Genomic DNA, 13256 nt, shown 5'->3' with positions numbered 1-13256 from the left:
CTCAGAAAGATAAGGAGGTGCCAGACCATTTAAACATTTAAAAACCAAGAGTAAGATTTTAAAATCAATTCTAAAAGAAACAGGCAGCCAGTGCAGAGAGCGCAGTATTGGTGTGATATGATCACGCCGTCTGGTCCCCGTTAGAAGTCGGGCAGCGGAGTTCTGGACCAGCTGAAGACGGTGGAGGAGAGACTGGTCGATCCCGGAATAAAGGGAGTTACAATAGTCCAGTCTGGAAAAGATGAATGCATGAACAACCCTTTCCAGGGTGTCATGGGGGAGATATGGCTTCACTTTACTTATTAATCTCAGATGATAAAAGCTGGACTGGACCACTGCACTAACTTGTTTGTCAAATTTAAAATGACAATCTAAAATGACCCCAAGATTCCTAATAAAAGACTGGTTAGAGTCTAATGACCCAATGGCACTGCTGCATCCTGTCAGGAGGTCCGTTTTCCCAAACCGAAGGACCTCGGTTTTACTTTCATTTAAGTTGAGGAAGTTTAGGTTCATCCAGGCTTTAACCTCCTCTAAACACCTTTGTAAGTTCTCTACACACTGGACTCCCCCAGATTTTAAGGGTAGATAAATCTGGATGTCATCTGCATAACAGTGATATGAGACATTATGTTTTTCAAAGATGGAGCCAAGTGGAAGCAGGTATAAAGAAAATAAAATAGGACCTAAAATTGAGCCTTGAGGAACCCCATGTCCGAGTGGGACCATTGTGGATGAGAATGGTCCCAGTTGGACAGAAAAACTCCTATTGGATAAATAGGACCTAAACCACTGAAGCGCTGTGCCTCTCAAACCAACAGATTGCTCTAATCGAGAGAGTAAAATATCATGATTCACCGTATCAAAAGCAGCGGTAAGGTCAAGAAGGATTAAAACAGCAGAAGCTCCAGAATCGACAGTTAAAAACAAATCATTGTATACCCTGAGTAGAGATGTTTCCGTACTGTGACGTGCTCTAAAACCAGACTGGAATTTGTCTAAGATGCCATAGAGCTCTAGATGGTCCTGTAGCTGAAGGTAAACAGCTTTCTCTAAAACTTTCGACAGAAAAGGCAGCTTGGATATGGGCCTAAAGTTTGAGAGAACAGAAGGATCCAAGCTGCTCTTTTTAAGAAGTGGTTGCACCACAGCATGTTTAAAGGCAGCTGGAACGCAACCTGAAAGAAGAGAAGTATTAATAAAACTGACTACCCAGGGACCGATAGAACTGAATACTTCCTTCAGCAGTCTGGGGGGAATACTGTCCCCTGGACAATAAGAGGGTCTCAGGTGCTGAACTATCTCAGAAGTTTCTGAGAGAGTCACAGGTTCAAAATGATCTAAAACAGCAGAAAGTGCAGATACAATAACAGGATCTGGGGTACAGGATACAGATAAAAGCCTGGCAGCACTTACTTTATCAATAAAATATCTTAAGAATCGTTCACAGAGTGCAGAAGAAGGAGTCAAGGATGATGATGATGAATCTTGAGGATTTAAAAGAGAGTTCAAAGAGTTAAAAAGAATTTGGGGCTTACTGAGATTCTCCGCCACATAAGAAGAAATAAACTGTGCCTTGGCACTTTTGACAGCTGCCTGATACTCAGATAAGCAGTTTTTTAAAATCTCCAAAGAAATGTGGAGCTTGTCCTTCTTCCATCTCCTCTCAGCCTGTCGGAGAGCGCGCCTGAGCGTCCGGGTGTGTTCATTGAGCCACGGCTCTGATGCTGAATTACAGCGCTTCGTTTTAAAAGGGGCAATAGTGTCTAAAATATTCTCACACACAGAGTTAAAATCATTTAAGAGCTGATCAACATTTCCATGCTGCTGTGTATCTAAAAGAAATGTACATTCATTAAGACCAGCTACAAAGTGCGACGCCGTCTGTGCATTGATCAGGCGACGTGGGCGCGCAGAAGGGCGCGAGCCGGGTACAGGCTTTAAAAGTTCGAACTCGAATAAAACGGGTAAATGATCAGAAATCCCGGCATCACAAACCTCTTTAACCTCTGCACATAACCCAAGAGTTAAAATCAAGTCCAGTGTGTGTCCTTTTGCATGCGTAGGAGACTGCACTAACTGGTTCAGACTAAAAGAGCCGGTCAAGTCCATGAAATCTTTTGTTAGTGGCTTGGACTCACAACACACATGAATGTTAAAGTCACCAAGAATTAAAATACGATCGTAGTCTAAAATAATAGCTGACAAAAGATCTCCAAAGTCCTGCAGGAAGTCACTGTTAAATTTAGGTGGTCGGTAGACCACCACACAAAGGACCGGGGATCCACATCTGATCTCCACAAGCTGGACCTCAAAGCTAGAGATCCCGGAGAAGCGGTCAGACGGGAGCTGCCGACAAGAAAACCTGGACTGGAACACGACGGCGACTCCTCCGCCTCTGCCTTTAGTTCGCGGGGAGCTGAAGAATCCACAATCCGGAGGCAAAAGTTCAGAGAATGGAGTGAGTTCACCAGGCCGAAGCCACGTCTCTGTCAAGAACATAAAATCCAGCTCTCGGGACGTGAAAAAGTCGTTCAGGATAAAAGTTTTGTTGGCTAGGGATCTAGCGTTTATGAGAGCTGAGCGGACAATCAGCTCGTCCGTGGCTGAAGACAAGGCCCGATTCAGCGGCCGAAGAATGCCGAAATCTACGCCAACGACCTGACGGCGAGACCGGCGGACAGGTGGAGCCGCCACCGGCAGGTGCGCTTGGTCAGCTAATGCCCCTGGCCAAACGGGAAGGATCCAGCGCAAAACTTTGCAGTCACGTCCACACCGTCGGATATTTCCTCTAGACGTTCTTCGGAGCGCCTTGATTTTCACCAGAACACCACTTCGCCTTCCTCGTCTCCTTGACCATTGCCTTCGTGGAAGATTGAACGGAGTGCGGCGCAGGAACGCCGGTATGTCCAATAGCGGTGATTCTGACGTCTTGTTCTTGTAAGTCCATTTTGACATAAACTCATAATATTGTCCGATGTTTAAGAGTGCTTGGCGATCGTAGACCAGAAGAGCAGATACATTCTGGTAACTAATAAAAAATAGTATAAACACAAAAAACAAACTAAGCAGACTGAACCATAGGCGAGCCGCACACGCTGGCGCCATAATGGTAGGCAGTATGCTGACACATCCGCATTCCGGTTAATCAAAGAGTGAATTACTTTAAAGCATAGTTTGAGCTGTCTGACTTAAAGGATCAAAGATAAATGTTTGTTTACTGAGATGTGGCTTTTTTCTTATTAAACTTGTTCATGCTAACTTTTGCTGTCTGGCTGGCTGGCTGTTCAGGTTAAGACACAACTAAAGCAAAGGCAATTACATTTCTATTTTGCTCATTTGTCTGTTAGGCAAACACTTGACAGTTAGAATCTTATGTGACTTTCACACAAAAACCAAATCTAACACATTTATTGATGGTGACAAATTCAGTATCCAAAATTGGTTTATTAGCATTTTAAATCATTTAAAATCTGAGCAAAATTGAGCACACCCTTAAAACTGAGATGATGGTTTAAATTTATCAGAAGGTATAAATGATTTATTTTTAAATAAACATGGTTAAAGTTTCTTTGTGGACACTGTAATGGAGAAGTTGGCCCAGTGTTTATTTGAGTTCATGTAAAAAAAAAAATTACACAGATTTTTAACATTTTTAGGCAAAATGTTAAAAATCTGTGTCATTTTCTAGGACATAGTTTCTGCAGAGCGGCACTAGTTCATCAGGAATTTGCCTCTGAATCCACTAACGCGGAGTAAGCCTGGCCCTACTTCCCATTACACATCTGTTTACAGCAGGGGTGTCAAACTCATTTTTACTGAGGGCCACGTCTCAAAGGGCCAGATATAACTTATACATGTAACTAAATGTAATGAAAAATAAATGTAACTACTCCTTAATGTTAAATAACTCATTATGTATTTACTATAAATTTTTAAAGTGACATTTACAGTTGCATAGAAAACACAAGTTTGCTTGTTATTCTAGCATTAATCCTTTTACATTGATTCTTTCAGGTTAGGTTAAATGGACAGTGTTTAAGTCCTAATTTATAGTTGCCCAATCCAATATTTCAAGTCAGATTACCCCTAGATATGAATAAATACACACTTTCACAAATACACACACAAACTTTCTTGAGTTTGACACATGTGGTTTACAGTCTCTCCCACTAACCTACAGTCCTTCCCATCCCCTACCTAGCATTACCGAAGCAACAAAAATGGCGAGTAATATGAGAGCTATCCAGCCGCACACTTTTGATCCGGATGTCAGCTCAGATGAGGAAAACAAAAACGTACACGGATCTTCTTGTCTGCAAGTGGATGCATCAGAATGGAGCAGACACAAACGACATTTTTTCATCTGCTTCTGATTTCAAATGGTTTAAATAAAGAAATATTCAGAAATGCAATTACAATTTATTTTAAGATGTCCTCTATCATCAAACAAATGTCAGAACATGTTAAAAACACAGAAAAACATGTCAGCGGAGCGGGTCTTTTAATGATTCAACACAGCCTTTCTCTTTTAGTTTTGCCTTTTACTGTCAATTACACTAAGATTTCCTAGTACCAATACACCACAACACATAGCAGCAGTTAAGTGATTCCAACAGTCATGGGAGATCCTATATCATATTTTCATGATATGTAAAGTAAACAACTGTAAGAATTGTAACGTACTCACAGATGGGAGCACCAGCTCTGTTGCAGCTCCTTCCTCATGTCATCACCAGTTAATCAAGCACAGTTTATGCTCTGAAACCTCTCTGCACCTGCACTGTGGGCTGTAATGACAACGTGTGTACTGACATTGTAAAGAAACGGAAAATACAGCAACACCAGGTGGAACTTATTTTGTCATGGGACTGTAAAAAAAAAGAAGAAGAAAAAAAACGTGCTGATTTGCTGTGGGTAAAATCCAGCTCTTTCTAAACAAATTCACCATCCACATCAGGGTCAGTGCGGTGCGTGAACAGCTGGGAGCAAAGTGCAAAAGAAATGGATTTAATGTTGATAATCCGCCAAAACCAACAGGTGGGGCCAACTATCCGCTGCATCCTGTCAGACTCACTCCCAATACAAGTGACAGTTTGAACTTTGAGGACTTTTCCACCAATAACACAGAAAAAGAGTTTGACAAGACCAAGACTATAGAGCAACACGTCTCCTGCTGAAACCCACACGAAGGCTGAGAGCCGAGGGATTTCTTCTTCTCTGCGTTTCAATCAGCGGAAACAAATGTAAAGAAAATAATCCAAAATGAGGGGTGAAAATATAATGCACTATTTTTTTTAAAACGGACATGAACTTTATTGATAGCACCTCACTTGTTGGACATTTTGGTAAAATGATTCACACAACTGATTAAATGCTGCACCCTGGGAGTGATGAGGTCTAATGAATTCAGAATTTTATAATTGTTTGACAGAGATAAATTAGACTTACACCTCTAAAATTGATAAAGCCAAACCTATAGGTTCAACAAAATTTTAAGCAAAATCAGGTCCAGTTTCATTTGAAACTTGACTTCAACCAGTTTTGGGAAAAACACTTTTTACACTTCTTAGTGTAAAAATGTTGATTCCTTTTGTCAAAGAACACATTTGTTTTGATTGAGATAAGAAAAGAATAAAAAATACATTTAAATCGGAAAATGTATCAAATACATTTCGGTCATGAATTAAAAGTCTGATCTGATGTCAAATGAAAATGTAAAACATTGTCCTTTGTGCAAAGTATTAATGAGTCATTAAACACACTTCTGCAAAAGTATTTTGGCTTTATAAAAATGAAAGCAGTGATAAATGTTTTTCCTGCTATATTGTTATATATTCCATTGAATGTATACTGTAGCACATTTGGTCTTTGTGCACTTCCCACTTTCACTGTTCATCATATCCTAAAGTCAGTACTTTGACAGCATTCTGTGTTAAAGGTGCTATCCGTATGGACATAAACTTGATTTGATTTTGAAATTTGCTTCAGAGAAATTTTTCAACAATGAAGAAATTTCCAACCCAGGAAGGATTTTGTGAGGCAGCAGATTAAGTGTTTCACAACTCTATCAAAAAAAGCTTAGTGTAAATGGTAATGTCAGATCCATGAAGATTGAAACTTGGATTCACAGACTTCCATAAATCGTAGCAAAATTCATAATCCTGAATCAGAGCCAAACTGGTCCCGGTCCAAGCAGCAAAGACAGAGTATCACAAAACTTCAAGTTTAACTAGACAGACATACATGAACTGTGATCAGTCAACTTTCAAGAAAACATTTTAGGCAAGGAACCCTGGAGGTATGGCCGCATTTCCATATTTGTCTCCCAGTGGGAGACACAAAGTTTCTTCGTGACTGCAATTAAGAAAACTAGAGTGAATAACGCTAGAAGTGTTAAGAGTTACAACTCAGCAGGATAGTGAACTTAAATATTAATAAAAGTCTTTAATTAACAACAAGGTACTGATTTAAATTCTCTCAGCTTCAAAACATCTGACCAGGAAAATGGAATTGACTCAAATGCAAAGGCATTAAGATGGAGAGATACTGCACGATCCCACAGAGTCAGACAGAACCAGTGTTCCACATGAAAACATGGAAAACCCCTTTGTCAGAGCAGCTCAAAGGTCTCCCTCCTGCTGTGATCCCACACTCTCCCGCACGGAAGTGCTCATCAGCTTCAAATTTACCACACTTCCTGCTGGTCACTGATTGTGTCCTGATTAGGAGGTTGCCATGGAAACGTTGGTTCTGTGTGGACTATAGAGGGAGGTCAAATTATGGCTTCAGAGGAGTGAGTTTGGATGGAATTGGAGTCGCATGTTTTTCAGTTAATTAAAGTATTTAGCTGACGTTGTTGAAGCTTTTTCCAGAGGGGTGAAACAAACCAAAATAAAAAACATTTGATAATGTTTTACCTTTGTTTGTCTATACTAAATAAATGAGGAGTATTCTACATTTGTGCAAACAAAAAAAACAAAACAAAAAAACATAAGAGGATGAAAAACCCACCTCCACACACACACTTTCTTTGTCCTCAGTGACGTCTTTGTGAAGATGGTTGTTTTGGTGTCTTTAGTAAAATCACTATCGCATCCTCTACTGACCAGCAGCAAATATTGGGTTGTAAATACAAGTTTCCAATCAATACTGCAAATCAGAAATGTTGTCAACAATTAGGAGCTAGCAGCCATTTCCAAAAAAGAACATGCTTTTGCATGTGTACAAACTGACTGTGAAAGAGATACGACAGGCAAACTGTCTAGGACAGGGATTGGCTCCATTAACCTTTGACCTTGAAGACGATTCAAAAAGTGTAGAACATGGATGGATGGACAAAGGTAAACAGAATTTTGTTTTAGAAAAACTTGAAGATACGTTTTGTTTCTAGCTTTGTGGTTGTCCACGTGATCCATGTAAATAGACAACAAACAAATAGGAAGTTGTTGGAACACCCCAGGAAAGGCCGTTCAGAGGTTCATATACCACCTACAGATGTCAATCAATAGAGCCCCTACCCTTGAGTCTGACATCTACCATAAAGACAAAATAGACAAACGGGATCAACATTAATTCAGCATTCATTAAATTTTGTGTGATATAAAATAAGTGAGTCAGCTATGAAGTGAGACCACTTTTGTTTTTTCAGTAAGCCACCTAGTGATTACAGGGTAAATTTATTTGGCTCGATCTTTTTCTCTTCTACATCTTCATCACATATGATGTCATGGAAGGTGGAGGTCTTCAAACTATTTCTTTAGGTTAGTAAAAACGTCTTTGAAAATCCACTAAATCTTAGTTTCAGAAGACTCTAAATCTTAATCTGTCAGTCATTTGTCAGTCACTGTGTGAAGACTCCTACATTAACATCTGGTTTCCTTGCTTTTTTTATAGCACGTTTAAATTTTGGTCAGACTTAGACTCTTTAAGTAACCTCTGTTAGAAGCACAACAAATTCACTGGAAAAACAGGTTCCTTGGAAATAAATGTCAAATTCTTACCCCATGGGCATACTTTCTTTAGATAAGCCAAAGAATCTACCAGTGAGGTAAGGAAAATGGTCTTATTTTAAGGAAATAATTCAAGACAGTAAGACCTGTTTTATCAAACTGGGATTTGTATGCTGTTAAATAGCTTACTTGATAAGTAAGACAAATTATTTTTACTTTTTTAGGATTCATTTTTTGTAGTGTGTGCTAAGATTAAAATACCTGCCTCATCAGAACAACAATTGGTGGTGTAGCTTGTAACATAATCTGAAAGATTTAAGGCTTCAAATGTGGAGATGCAGCTTTTTTTCAAATCAATCTGTGACGTCGGACTCCAGGCTTTGATGACCAGCATCCTGCAAGTTTTTCAGAAACACTGCTAAATACTTCAGGTATGTTTTGCCAATGAGAAGATTCAATGAGAGGTGAGTTGAAAACGTGAACTGAACCTGGAGGCCCGGAGTTTGACACCTGTGCATCAAAGCATGCATTCAAGTACAATGTGACAGTCAGAGTGTGTGCCTGACACGTTTTCTTTGCTTTCACCCAATTTATCAGTTGCAAATTGTTTGTTTCTCAGAGAAATTTGTTTAATTCATTTAGTCTGAAGCCATAGATGACATTACTGAAGAACCAGAAAAACAAACAAGATTTTTTAAAATCATCATGACCATGCTACAAAGATGCCGCTGTAGAAAAGATACAGCTTGTTTTTGACATGTTTCTCCCACTGCTCCATTGAATTTAAAACAAGAAAATAAGGAAATAAGAACGAGGTTCTAAAATATCAGCAGAGATGCATATTTTATGCCTTCTTAAATTCTCCCACAAAGGTTTTTTCATCTACACTTTTAAAGATGCAAAAATTCCGTTTGCAGAAACAAACCACAGATCAAACTGAAATTCTCTCAACGTTTCTACAAACAAAAAAAAAGTCTGAGCTATTAGCTGACTAAAATATAGCAACAGTTTAAAAGTGCAGAGATTTTGTATGTCCAACAGCATTTAGTCAATATTTATGTTGTGAATTCTTAATCATGGTTTCCCTGAAGGAATGCTCCTTTTTGTGCTGGTTTTTTACCGCCTCACTGCAGCTTGTTCTTTGCAAAGCTTGACAAGGTACATAAGATTTCCAGGACACCTTTAACCCAAAGCCAAAATTTAACAGGAAACACATTAAAATAAACAGAACAAAGGTTTTGGCTGCTCCATGAGAAGAAACAGATCAAGCAACTCAAAAGCTTGGAAATATCCCAGAGATGACCCCCAGTCCTCGTACGGACACGCGCAAACACATCTTACTCCCAGCAGAACTTAATTGATTTAGTCTGGATAAAAGTAATTTCCTCATCAAAAGTGCTCAGTTGAGTTGTTGCAGAGAGTTGGAAGTGCTCTTTAAAAAATACTCTGCATTTAGGATTGTGTTGATAAAGAAGAAGAAAACTGTATGGTCTGGATTAAGGTTCATAAGGGCGTTAACAAGATTGACTGAAAGTTAAATCAAATAACTGATTAGTTATTATTAACTAAATGCCAGTACTAGTGTAATTTTCAGTTTGAAACAGTTGACCTATGGCTATGAGTTTGTACTTCTACATGTGGCAGCAGTGACAGGAGTACTCTTTGCAACATTGAGATACGGACAGGCCGTATCTACCTGGAAGCGCAGTTGTGATTAAGGTATTTGCAAGTGCTGTTTAAAAAACTTTAAAAAAGCAAAACCAAAAGACCAGAATTGTTCCTAATTCTGGCTGCAGCTCTTAAAGAATAAAAAACAAACAAAAAACAAGGTCCAGTTCAAGCTTGGAGGACCAAAACTATCAGCTGTGTTTTTAAGGAGGAACAACTCATGTCATATTTGGATTTGCACGAAATGTCTTCCAGTGTGATCCTGTCTTAAACACTGAGGGTGTGGAAGGAACCAATGCAGCTCTGTCATACCTAGATCTGGAACTCGGCTTAAGAAGCTTCACATATTTCAAAATCACATTTATCGACAATGTGATAAAAGTAAACAAGGGATTAAAGAGTGTAAGTGGCCGTCACATCTTTAGCCCTGTTGCTGCAAATACCCATCAGTTACACTCAAACTACTGTACATCAGATCTAATTATTCAGAGTCGTTATCATTCTGAAGCATTTGTCATTACAACAACACAATAAATGCTCGAAGGCTGTATTTTAGCGGATTAACGTTGCTTTCTCACGGCTCTAGAACACCAGATTGGAGTTTAAAGAGAACAGATTCACGGGAACTCCTGTTATCTGGGGTCGATCAGGGTTTTTGACAGACTGCCATTTTCTTCATTGTGCATGCTCTCTGAAGGATGGGCGGAAACTTTGTGACTCATCCTGGATCAGACAGACTGAGCACATAAGGTGCTCGTCTGACTCACAGCATCGTTTGGACCGATCCAAACCTGTTTTGGATGTTCTATTAACAGTCCTTTTGATGGAATGTCAATAGGACTGAGGGTCTGGAGGGATTTCAACTTTGCATTTGGATGTGATGCATCTGATCCTGGAGACAACTGTGTCAGAAACTGACAGCGCAAGCACTTTGTGCTGACTCAGCATTCAAGCTAAAGATGATGTCTGGTTGATCAGCAGACTTTCAGTCAACAAAGCACTTTCCTTCCTGGCGTCTGCAGTGATTTCAGAGTTTTCTTTTGTTCTTTTCAACATGTCTTTCACATTTGCTTCACCCTCCGCTCCGGCTCGTGGGTGTGGAAGACCAAATGCTGCATTCACGAACCTTTCAGTGAGTCTTCATGCCAGCAGTGATTCACTCTCTGTGTCAACATCTGTACTTATTCCAGCTGTGTCCTGTTTTGTAGCAGTTAACTTGTATCAGGGCGAACCCTGATCACAAAGACTCACAAAAAGCTGCACAAAAGAAGCATCACATCACAGAAGACTCAAGTTTGATCTCACTGATCACCAAAAACATTGATTACAGTCAAAGGGCATTGGCCCAGTGACTTCTGAGGAGAGCCAGTTTCTATTCTGATCAACTTTCAATATAAAGAAATCATGTACAGAAAAGATTAACCACAGAAACTAGCAAAAACAAAAGGCACAAGTTCTGCAGGATGTCACAAATGCTCTACCATAACTTCCTAAAGTCGGGTATGAGTCATTTTCCATGAAGCTTTGGTATCACATGTCTTGTTGAGCCAATAGAATTACCCAAAGTTTCAGTCCAAATAGTTCAATCAAACCTTTCTCTACATCAGTGCTGGGAGAAAATGCTGTGTCTGAACTACACAGACAGTTTTAATGTAGCTCACTTGCTTGTTTCTAGTTTCTTTTAACTCAAATGTTTGGTTTAAAACTCTGTCTATAAAGCCTGTGAGGCTTTTGCATGCTTAACATATCTCCTAGCAGTTGGATGTGCTCAGTAGGCGTGTTGTGGTGCATCTGGTGCCTTTATTTAAATGTGAAAAAACATCACTTAATTTTACACTGAACAACTACTCTTAATGGCTCAGTAAGCATATTGTTTGTCTTTAAAACTGTTTTATAGCGAAGCAGTTTGTTCAGCAGCTCCAACAAATCTTGCACTCAATATTAAGGTATTTGTGTCTCTTATAATGTTTTAGTACACTGTGTAAGCCTGTCAGATAGTAAAATGCAATTTGAGTCTTTGTTGAAGCAGTTCAAAACAATGGAACACACATTATCCAAAAGAGTTACGAATTTATAGATGAGTAGCTTTGATTTGTGGAAAAATTGTTGTATGGCATAGGAAAATCCCAAAGCATGTACTGATCCAAGAGCTGCACAGTGGAGTGGTGGTTGGCGGTGTCGCCTCACAGGAAGAACCCCAGCTGGAACCTTTGTGAGTGGAATTTCCATGTTTCCCTTGTGCATGTGCAGGTTTTCTCCAGGAGCCCCGGCTTCCTCCCACAGTCTAGAAACGTGCTTCCCAAAGGTTGATTGGTATCTCTAAATTGCCCCCAGGTGTGTGTGAGGCTCTGTGGCTGATTGGCGACCTGTTCATGATGTACCCCACTTTTGCCAAACAGTGGCCCAGCCGGCTCCAAAGGGAATTCAGCGGATTCAGATAATAGATGGATGTTCTGGTCACTGCAAAAAACACTCATCATTCCATCCCTGGTTAAAACAAGGAACGCAGCAGTTATGCAGAAGATGCCCTCTGCCAGAATGTAGGAGAGGGCACCACAGGGGCATGTCTACCAGCCCTGTGAGGCTACTGTCACATGCTGTGTTTCCCCTGGAGAAAGAGCAACAAATCCTTATTTATACTCATCAGTCAAACTGCCTGTTGCTTCTAGGTTTTGCCAAAGCATCATAAATCTGTGCATGTAAAGATGCAAACTGGTGCTCCAAACAGGAACCCAACACTCTGGTCTATGCTTCTCTTTTGATAGTGGTCAATGTTCAAATTCAAATTCAACTTTATTTGTATAGCATTTTTCCTGCTACAAAGCATCTGAAAGTGCTTTACATCAAAAGTACATACTAGTAACATAAAAAATAGTAGTTAAAATAGCAAAAAAAAATTATGTTTTATATATATATATATATATATATATATATATATATATATATATATATATATATATATATATATAAACACAAAAATACCCAACACATAAATACCCAACACATACACATCCCACAAGTACAATCAAAATAAATCAGATTAATTGTTAATAAAATGTTAAAACATGTAGATATGTAAAAACTATATGAAAGCAATACTAAAAAGACGAATTTTACGTTTTTTCTTATAAACCTCCACCGTGGATGAAGCTCTTTCAGGCTGTTCCACAGGCGATAGACCTCAATAAACTTCAGTCTCACAGCTGAGTTGGACGTAACACATGTAGAAGTCAGCGTTTTGGCCTCTGGCAACTGTGCAGCAACTTTTAATCCGTTTATCAAATGAAAAGTCCCTTGGATTTTCCATACAGCAATCTACAGTGTTTACTTTTCACATTCTGAAACTTGCAGAAGCAGATGGAAGTTTGGACACATCTGCCCACTAATCTTAAGTAAACACTTGGTGAGAATTTTCAACACACCGGCTAAACCCAAATGCTGGTACAACGTTCTCAGCATTCTGTGGAAGTATATCACAGATCCAAATAGACCCCCCCCCCCCTCCCTATTTTTCTATGCTTGGTAAGCGTGTTGTTTGAAGTCCCACTTTGATCATCTTTGAACTGTTGTAAAAGTGTTCCCAGTGGTCTTTCAACTATGATTACAACATTTTAGCCAACATTTTTTTTAACTGTG

This window comes from Oryzias latipes, chromosome 3 (assembly GCF_002234675.1).
Source record: "Oryzias latipes chromosome 3, ASM223467v1".
In the NCBI taxonomy this organism is placed as follows: Eukaryota; Metazoa; Chordata; class Actinopteri; order Beloniformes; family Adrianichthyidae; genus Oryzias; species Oryzias latipes.
The sequence above is the reverse complement of the archived record's forward strand: the minus strand, read 5'-3'. Positions refer to the sequence as shown.